Genomic DNA, 10,671 nt, shown 5'->3' on the forward strand with positions numbered 1-10,671 from the left:
CAGCACCATAATGGGTATAGTTCTAGGGGCACGTGGGTGGCTCTGTCATTAAGTCTTTGCCTTAGGCTGAGGTCATTAGCACTGCATCGGGCTCTCTGCTCAGCTGGAAACCTGCTTCTCCCTATCCACCTCCCCCTGCTTGTGTTCCCCCTCTCCCTGTGTCTGTCTCTGTCAAATAAATAATTTAAAAATAATAATATTTCAAACAGTATGAAGAAATTGGTGGAAACATTTTATACTTTATTACTGTGTGCAAGAGCCCACCTCCTTCAGTGCTAAGCATACAACCACCCCCTTCAAACATGAAAAGTGTAGCTCTTAGGGGTTCTGGGGGATCAGTCAGTTAAGGGTCTCACTTTGGCTCAGGTCATAATGTCAGGTTCCCAGCACAGCCCTACAGTGGGCTCCCTACACAGTGGTGACTTGGGTGGGTTCTCTCTCTTACTCTGCCCATCACTACATCCCACCACGAGTGCCTCTCTCTCTCAAATAAAATAATCAAATATTTAAAAAAGAAAAAAAAAGTGTAGCTCTTTCTGAGCAGAAGTCCCAACCACGTGCTACATCAATAAACTTACTAAGTTGCACCATAAATCATCACAGAAGTTCTTCCTGATCACTGTGCTGAAGGATCCGACAATTTTGTTATCCAGAAACCCAAGCTGGCTGCCATTCCCTTGAAAAGCCAATGCATAGAGCATGGGTTTTGATGGGAATGGAATATCTACATTATTCAGATGAGCCGTTTGGAAAGAAGAAAGATTCATGTTCAAAAATCAACTCCAAGGATTTTGCCAGGCCTTCAGAGTTTAAAGGAGCTTGAGGATAGTGAATCAATAGGAGGAAAGCAGGGCAGTCTGAAACAGTTCTGATCACCTGCAGACTTCTGTGTCTCCTACGGTCATTACACAGGGGTGTGGAGGTTGCTTATGGATCCCCAGGGGTGTCTGTGCCAGAAGGTGGGATTACCAGTCCTTCTTGGAAACAATGTGTGATGTATAGATGTACAAAGAAGGGTTTAGTCCATCATTCATGGAAAGGTGCACGCAGAAGTTTAAGGACTATTAAGTTGGCCCAAGAGGCCAAGGCAAGGTTTCAGTTGAAGTTAGAAAACTGTATTCTTCGGGTGCCTGGGTGCTCAGTGGGTTAAAGCTTCTGCCTTTGGCTCAGGTCATGATCTCAGAGTCCTGGGATTGAGACCAAAATTGGGCTCTCTGCTCAGTGGGGAGTCTGCTTCTCCCTCTGCCTGCTCAGACTGCACACCCCTCACTGTGTGCTCTCTCTCTCTCTCACAAAAAAATAAAATCTTTAAAAAGAAGAAGAAGAAGAATGGATCATCCCACTCCTTTTTGTGAATACCAAGTGATTGCATCATTCTACTGTTAATGGGAGAGTTTGGTTCTCAGTGCGGGACTGTCATGACTAGTACTGGCATGTAAAATCTAACTTGTCTTTTATTTCTCTTTTTTTAAAGATTTTTATTTATTTATTTGACAGATAGAGATCACAAGTAGGCAGAGAGGCAGGCAGAGAGAGAGAGAGGAGGAAGCAGGCTCACGGTGAGCAGAGAGCCTGACGCGGGACTCCATCCCAGGACCCTGGGATCATGACCTGAGCCAAAGGCAAAGGCTTTAACCTACTGAGCCACCCAGGCATCCCAAAATCTAACTTGTCTTTTAGTGGAACATGCTCACATGTCTGCTGGCTCTTTATGTGCGATTGAATTGTTCATAAATAGGGTTAAATATCTTCAGCTTGAACTACCAAATTCTCCCTCAAACAACTTGTGCCCATTTTCCCATCTACCAGCAGTGCATGGGATTTCGTGCTCAACCACATACTTTTCACATTTTAGTGGCTTATGTGATTTTGATGTTGGGCTCCGGGGTCATACATGATGTTACTAAACCCCGGTTTTATTTGCTTTTTTGCTGGCATTATTTCTCTCTGTTAGTATGGAGTTGGACTCTAACTGTTGGATAATCTCTTTTTCAAAGTGTCTAGTGAGTTCTTGTGCCCATTTTTTTCTGTTATGATACCTTTTTCTTGAATCATTGTAGTTCTGTACATATCGTGAGAACGAGTCCTTTGTCTCCTCTCTCACTCTATCTCTATTTCTATCTTGAGCTTGTGATGCAGAGAATTTCTTTTTTTTTTTTTTAAATTTTTTATTTTATTTATTTGACAGAGAGACATCACAAGCAGGCAGAGAGGCAGGCAGAGAGAGAGAGAGAGGAGGAAGCAGGCTCCCTGCTGAGCAGAGAGCCCGATGCGGGACTCGATCCCAGGACCCTGAGATCATGACCTGAGCCGAAGGCAGCGGCTTAACCCACTGAGCCACCCAGGTGCCCTGATGCAGAGAATTTCTTAATGATATTGTAATCTCATTCTTCATTTTACCCTTCATGGGTAGTTTGTTGTTTCTTTCCCTTGGTCTTAAAAATTTTTTCTTATACCAACACCACAGAGACAGAATCCTACGTATTTTTCTAAATATATCATTGTGTTAAAAATTTAGTCAGGGGGTGCCTGGGTGGCTTACCTGTTAAGTGTCTGCTTTGGCTCAGGTCATGATCCCAGGGACCTGGGTTGGAGCCCTGCATCGGTCCGTGCTCAACGGGAAGCCTACTTCTCCCTCTCACACTCCCCGTGCTCGTGTTCCCTCTCTCGCTGTATCTCTCTCTGTCAAGTTAATAAATAAAATCTTTAAAAAATATTTTTAGTCAGAAATATAAATTAAGATGCTCTGTGGTTTCTTTAGTGACTGAGGTTTTATATTTTTTTCGTGAATATGGCTAACAAATCAAAATGTATTCTGAAAAAGTTTTATTATGCTTTCTTTTCATTTACCTACACAAATCTTTTTTGTTTTTTTAAGATTTTATTTATTTATTTGACAGAGATCACAAGCAGGTGGGGGCGGGGGTGGTGCGGGGAAGCAGGCTCCCCGCTGAGCAGAGTGCTAAATGGGGGGGTTGGGGGAGGAGTGGGGGAGGGGGTTGATCCCAGGACACTGAAACCATGATCTGAGCTCAAGGCAGAGGCTTAACCCACTGAGTCATCCAGGTGCCCCTAGATCATTTTTTTAAAATATTTTTTTTATTTATTAGAGAGAGGAAGAATTAATATAAGTTCAAGGGAAGGCCAGAGGCAGAGAGACAAGCATACTCCCCATGGAGCAGGGAGCCCCAGGCCAGGGATCTATCCTAGGACCCTGGATCAGGACCCAGTTTTTAGGCAGACGCTTAATTGACAGAGCCTTCCAGGCATCCCTACAGAAGTCATTTATTGATATGGATTCCTGTGGTCATGATCTTGTATCAGACTTCTCTGTTGATTTATCTCTGTGTCTTCCTCCTCTAGTGGTGTTAGCAGTCTCCCAGGACCATACACCCAATGTCAGTTGTGATGTCAAAGATCTTCCATGGGCCTCTGTGCTCAGATCAATGATTATTCCTCTATTTCCACATTGTCTGTAATGGAGCCCCACCCACACTGACAGAATTTGGGTGAAAGATTTCTGACGTGATTTTGGATACACGCATATTTGTTAGGTTGACAGAGTGGCCAGGGATGTGTCTATGGTGGCACAGTGTGCACCTTGGGTATCTTCCAGACTTTCATAAGTGGCCCTATGGCTGATGGTTGGAAGCATCTTAAAGTCAAACCTTCCAGGTACATTGACTTTGTAATCTACCCTGCACATGACTATATATCACTGCCAGGTGAGCAGCAAAAGATCATGAAGGAAAATGTATTGGTTACTGTTGTGGATACCTGCACCAAATCATACATTTGTACATGTGCCTTCTACAGTATTGTCACTATTCCTTGAGGTCATATTGATGAAGTCCCAGAACCTAAGTCAGGTTCGGTGGGGTGAGGAGGTTCGGAGCCGACGACTAAAGAAAGAATTCTTAAGACGTCATTGGTGCAAAATGGTGGTTTATTAAAGCACGGGGACAGGACCCGTGGGCAGGAAGAGCTGCTGCCCCGGGTTGTGAGGGTAGGCATGTTATATACCCCATGGTTGGGGTCAGGTGGTGAAGGAATGGGAGATTTCGACAGAGTTCTCACATGCTAGGGAGGGCCTACAAGGTGCCGGGGGGAGTCTTTGCCCTTATGGCTTGATCAATGTCGTCTTTAGGTCAGGCGCTAACATCAAGATAATGGGGGGGTTCTTGGTGGGGCATTATGATCCTGCTATCATTTACATTCCCTTCTACCCCAGTCTCCTCCAGTTTATGGTGGGAGGGGGACATTAGGGCTTCAGGAACCAAGAGTTATTTGCCTCTGGAAATTTGTGCTATTGATAAGGTAACCTCCCTGTTTAGGTCTCTAGGACATCTTGTAGAGCAAGGGAGATTCCTGTTCTGCAGGATTGCGATCCCTGCAAGTTAACTATCGTTTTATGACAGTCAGGGGTTCCTGAGGAATGCTACACACATGGAGGGGAGCGGGTGAAGGGGGGGTGCAAGGCGCCAGCTTTTGCTTTGTCCTCAGCCAGCCTCCTGCTCCCTCATCAATATGGTGACTTTGTGGTCTGCAGGAGCATTTCCTTGATTGATGTTTTAGTTATACTTGTCATTCCACTCATATTTGTTTATAAAAAAGCTTGGGAATATAGTGACTGCATCTGGCTCTCGGGTAGAAGACAGATGAGTTCTTTGTTCAGGAAAACATGTTTCTTTCTGTGAAAGGACCAGGTAGATACATTGGATGTTCCTTGAAGATACTGGGGTTTCCTATGCTCAGAGTGTCCAACACAAACCCACCGCATGTGCAGTGCGTCCCTGTTTGAGTTGGGGGTGGGCGGGTAGCCAGCGGAATTAGTGTGATGAAGATGTTTATTATGTTTGCTGTGTCATGAGCCATAAGACACTTGGATCTTGACCTGGGAACCTCTTGTCTTCTGCCCATTTTGGAACACTGTTACGGACCAATGGGCTACAGTATAGAATGCATGTCATCTTGGAATTTTTATATTTATTGAGATTATCTATTTTGTTTATTCAAAACAAAATAGATGTTCATAGGTCTGTTTCTGTTTGTTCATTTACATTGTTGTTTTGATTATACACATAAGTGAATATGTATGGGATTTGTCTTTGAATATCTGACTTAGTTCACATTGCATAATACCTTCTGGGTCAAACTTCGTTATCAAATGACAAGACACTATGAAAAAAAGGAGCAACAAACACATAAATACAAGGAATAACCTGATTGTTACCAGTGTGAAATGGAGGAGGATGATGGGCAACATGAAGAAATGGGAATGGGAAGCACAGTCTTTCAGTTATGGAATAATGAGTCATGGGGATAACAGAATATAGGGAACTCATTTAATGATATAACAATAACATTTTATGGTGCCAGATGGTAGCTACTTGTGGTGAGCATAGTTGAACCTATTGAGTTGTCAAATCCCCATGTTGTACATGTCATATTGTCTGTCAAGTATACTTTAATAACAGAGAAAGCAAGATATATACTGAGAAGCATTTATGTATATAGGTTAAACTACTGTCTTAAGAAGTTTCAGGTAAGGGGGCGCCTGGGTGGCTCAGTGGGTTAAGCCGCTGTCTTCGGCTCAGGTCATGATCTCAGGGTCCTGGGATCGAGTCCCGCATCGGGCTCTCTGCTCAGCGGGGAGCCTGCTTCCTCCTCTCTCTCTCTGCCTGCCTCTCTGCCTACTTGTGATCTCTCTCTGTCAAATAAATAAATAAAATCTTTATTAAAAAAAAAAAAGAAGGGGCGCCTGGGTGGCTCAGTGGGTTAAGCCGCTGCCTTCGGCTCAGGTCATGATCTCAGGGTCCTGGGATCGAGTCCCGCATCGGGCTCTCTGCTCAGCAGGGAGCCTGCTTCCTCTTCTCTCTCTCTGCCTGCCTCTCTTCCTGCCTGTGATCTCTCTCTGTCAAATAAATAAATAAAATCTTTAAAAAAAAAAAAAAAAAAAAAAAAAAAAGAAGTTTCAGGTAGGGACACCTGGGTCGCTCAGTGGGTTAAGTCTCTGCCTTCAGCTCAGATCCTGGTACCAAGGTCCTGGGATTGAGCCCTGCACCAGGCTTCCCTTCTCAGTGGGGAGCCTGCTTCTCCCTCTCCCATTGCCCCTGCTTGTTTCCTCTCTCTCTGTCAAATAAATAAATACAATCTTTAAAAAAAAAATAAGAAAGAAGACTAACTTACTCTTCAAAACAAGCCAATCCTAAGTCTTCATAGTAGGATAAAGTCCTAGGAAACCAAATTGATCTGTACCACAGAGGAGATTAAGGTTCCTTGTTTTAGAAGGGAGAGGACAGAGGAAAGAGAAGAGCCCATCAGCAGAGGAAAGAAGTGAAGTGAACAGGAAGACCAAGAAGAGCCTGTGGTCCTCATAGGCTGAGCAACCCAGGGGATACATGGAAAACAGTCATTTCTGTGAGAGCTTCTTCAGTCCATTTCCCTTCAGTGTGCTCTCTCTCATGTCTCACCATTAAAGAGTGTGTAATGATGACCACAGGTCTCATGAAGGCTTTCTTAAATAAGTGATTGTTTTGGGAAGGCCAAAAAGTGCAACCAGATTTTATATCTGTGCTCATTTTAGGCAAAGTCAGTTTTCAGGAAGAAGTCTAAGTTGAAACAGAAGTGATCTTGTAGGGGTGCCTGGGTGGCTCAGTGGGTTAAGCCGCAGCCTTCGGCTCAGGTCATGATCTCAGGGTCCTGGGATCGAGTTCCGCATCGGGCTCTCTGCTCGGTGGGGAGCCTGCTTCCCTTCCTCTCTCTCTGCCTGCCTCTCTGCTTACTTGTGATCTCTCTCTGTCAAATGAATAAATAAAATCTTAAAAAAAAAACTTTAAAAAAAAAGAAGTGATCTTGTAGCCTGAAGCCATGGGAATTAATAAAAATGCATAGAAAATGTGATATTTATAAACGCCATGGATTCAGTGAGGTCCAAGCTATGAAATCCAACCTTGCAACAAGAAGTAGATGGCGGGGCACTCGGGTGGCTCAGTGGGTTAAAGCCTCTGCTTTTGGCTCAGGTCATGATCCCAGGGTCCTGGGATCCAGCCACGCATCGGGCTCTCTGCTCAGCAGGGAGTCTGATTCCTCCTTTCTCTGTGCCTGCCTCTCTGCCTCCTTGTGATCTCTGTCAAGTAAATAAATAAAATCTTAAAAAAAAAAAGTAGATGGCACCTGCATTTCTCATGAAAGAGGGAGCTATTTTGATGAATAGGTTGGCATGGGTGGTTTGAAGAAGCATAAAGAAAAGGGGTTCTAGAGAAGATTGCCTGGTCAAGTCATGCAGGGGTAGTGTTGGCTTGAATGAAGAGTGAAGGGAGAGAGGGACTTCATGTTCCTCATCTTCTACTGTTTAGGAACCTTCTGAAACTCTTCATTTGTGATTCAGTCCTGGAATTCTGTGGGGAGCATACATTGTCAAGGCAGGACATCAGTTGCAAACTTGTGAAATGTAGAAACTCAGACCCCACCCAAATATTCAAATCAGAATATAAATTTTTTTTAAAGATTTTATCTATTTATTTGACAGACAGAGATCACAAGTAGGCAGACAGGCAGGCAGAGAGAGAGAGAGGAGGAAGCAGGCTCCCCGCAGAGCAGAGTGCCCGATTCGGGACTTGATCCCAGGACCCTGAGATCATGACCCGAGCTGAAGGCAGCGGCTTAACCCATTGAGCCACCCAGGTGCCCCAGAATATAAATTAAAAAAAAATTTATTTACTTGACAGACAGAGATCAAAAGCAGGCAGAGAAGCAGGCAGAGAGAGAGAGGAAAGAAAGCAGGCTCCCTGCTGAGCAGAGAGCCCAATGTGGAGCTCATCCCAGGACCCTGAGATCATGACTCGAGCTGAAGGCAGAGGCTTCAACCCACTGAGCCACCCAGGCACCCCCAGAATATAAATTTTAATAAGATCTTCAGTTTCTAGTCATACACTGTAACAATGGAAAAGTTCACATCTAGCTCAACTATACTTTTCCATGAGTCTACACTTATCTTCATGTCTATAGGTCATTATTTTGGTAATTTAGCCTTTTTGTATGTCTTAAATCAGGAAATGTGCTGTTCATTTCCCAGATTATTTTGGGTATGGGTTATCCCATGACATCCATGTAAAGTTAGGGTGGATTTTTATCTTTCTGCAAAAATAACATTGTAATTTTGGTAAAGATTACATTGATCTGTAGATCACATCAAGTTTTATTGTGTTTCAAGTATTCCAGTGAAAGAACTTGGATATGTTTCCAATTATTCCTTTTGATTCCTACACAGAATTTTATACTTTTCATCATTTCGGCTTTGACCTCTACCATTATGTTAAATTAGAAACATTTTCTTGTGTGTCTGTCATGGGATGGTTGTTGCTCTCAATGTATGATGCCTGTGTTTTGGGAGTTGTTCTTTGTTGTATAGAAACAGAACTAATTTTTTTTTTTTTTAAAGATTTTATTTATTTATTTGACAGAGAGAGATCACAAGTAGGCAGAGAGGCAGGCAGAGAGAGAGAGAGAGGAGGAAGCAGGCTCCCTGCCGAGCAGAGAGCCCGATGCGGGACTCGATCCCAGGACCCTGAGATCATGACCTGAGCCGAAGGCAGCGGCTCAACCCACTGAGCCACCCAGGCGCCCCGAAACAGAACTAATTTTTATGTTTTGGGTTTGTGTACCATCTTCGGAAGGCCATATAGTTTTTTTTTTTTTTAAAGATACTATTTATTTATTTGACAAAGAGAACCCATGAGAGAGGGAACACAAGCAGGGGATGTGGGATAGGGAGAAGCAGGCTTTCCACTGAGCAGAGAGCCTGATGTGGGGCTCCATCCCAGGACCCTGGGATCATGACCTGAGTTGAAGACAGACACTTAATGACCGAGCCACTGAGTACCCCCCATATCCGTTTCAACCAGATTATAACAATGAGGATTTTCCAGGAGAAGAGATGCTAGTGGGGCCGGAGGATCCTAATTCATCACATATCATGAATACTACTAGGTAACCATCAGATCATCCTAAATGCCCTGGAAATTGGGCTGAAGAGTGATAGGACAAACTCCCCAAGTAAGAGGAGGGAAGAGGCCACATGGAAGATGGCAGATAGTACAGAGACATGGTTTAGGGAGGAGAGGAGTATAGCATTGTGGAGGGCAGGGAGCCCCTGTTGTGCAGTAGGTGTCATGACAGAGGAGCACTCGAGATGCCTAAGGTTTCCCCAAAGCCGTTGGCTTGGAAAGGGAAAGGGCTGAATTTCATAAGTTCTTGGAACTAGAACATCTTAAAGCCTGGAGTTTAATGGGCAGCAGGTTTGGATGGGATAGAACCAGGAGGGCACTGGGGTTCTCCTGGAGAGAATGCTGGCAAACAACCTGGGGGCTCACAGCATGGTAACAGCCACCTGGAGAACACCTGGGGTGCACAGTGGGGAGAGTATTCAGTAGTCTAGGAGCACATTCCTGAGAGGAAACTTTCAGTGACATGTGGCTCCCAGAACATGGGAGTTGGATGACACCATTTCCCTCTCCCATCCTGTAGCATAAAGCAGAGCCCCACTCAGTGAGGACACTGGCTGGCTGCTTTGTTTGCACCAGGCCCCACCCCCTGTGATCTGAGGGGACTGCCCTTCTCAGTGAGGCTTGTCTCAGGCTCAGCAAGGTCAGCCCCTGCCCAGATCACGTCTCCTGAGCAGGGATTCCGCAGGGCCACAGTCCTGGTGGAGTTGACGTCAGGTCTCCTTTCACAAGCAGAGCAGAGCTCACCTAGTTCAAACTGACTACATTCAGGCCAGGGACCAAACACTGCCCATAGCAGGCAAGGAGAACCTCTGCAGATCAGTGGCCTGAAGGATACAGCAGGAGACATCATTGGCTATTCTAATGGACAGAGGACAGTAGAGACTCAGACAAAATGCCAAGATGAAAGAATTTATCCCAAACAAAACCAGCAGGTAAGGCCGGGGCCAGAGAAACAATGGAAATAGATAGTATCAAGCCTGATGGAGAATGAATGAATGAATGAATTTATCTATCTGATGGAGAATTTAAGGCAGCAATCATAAGAATACTCAAAGGCTTGAGAAAAGAATAGTGTGAACTTTACCACAGAGATAAGAGTTAAAAAATAATTTGGTGCATGGGTGGCTCACTCCCTTAAGCTCCAGGCTCAGTTTCTGCTCAGGTCTGGATCTCAGGGTCCTGTGATCCAGCCTCGTCAAGCTGTGCACTGAGCATGATGCCTGCATGTGATTCCCTCTCTCTGTAGCTCCCACTAATACTCTTCTGATCCCCCCCTCAAATATGTAAATCTTTTTAATAATCAAACAGATGAAAAAAATCAAACAGATGTACAGTGTAGTAAGCAAGATTAGAAGCAGGCTTGATATAAAGAGTATGCTGGAAAAAGGAGAAAGATAACTTTGTCATATGGAAAGCAAAATAAAGGAAAATATTGAATCTGAACAAAAGAGGGCAGAGATGAATCATGCAACAGAGGATTTGATTTAGGGAACTTAATGACTCCATCAAATATATAGTAATTACGATTCCTAGTTCTTGGGCTTTTCTGTCTTGGGAGAGTACTGGTCCAAATTCAACTTTCTTGCTTATTAATTTGTCTAAGGATTTTTCCCATTTCTTGGTTCAAAGGCTCCTAATTCAATCTTTATAACTTCTCAATTTT

Source organism: Mustela erminea, chromosome 19, assembly GCF_009829155.1.
Source record: "Mustela erminea isolate mMusErm1 chromosome 19, mMusErm1.Pri, whole genome shotgun sequence".
Classification (NCBI taxonomy): Eukaryota; Metazoa; Chordata; class Mammalia; order Carnivora; family Mustelidae; genus Mustela; species Mustela erminea.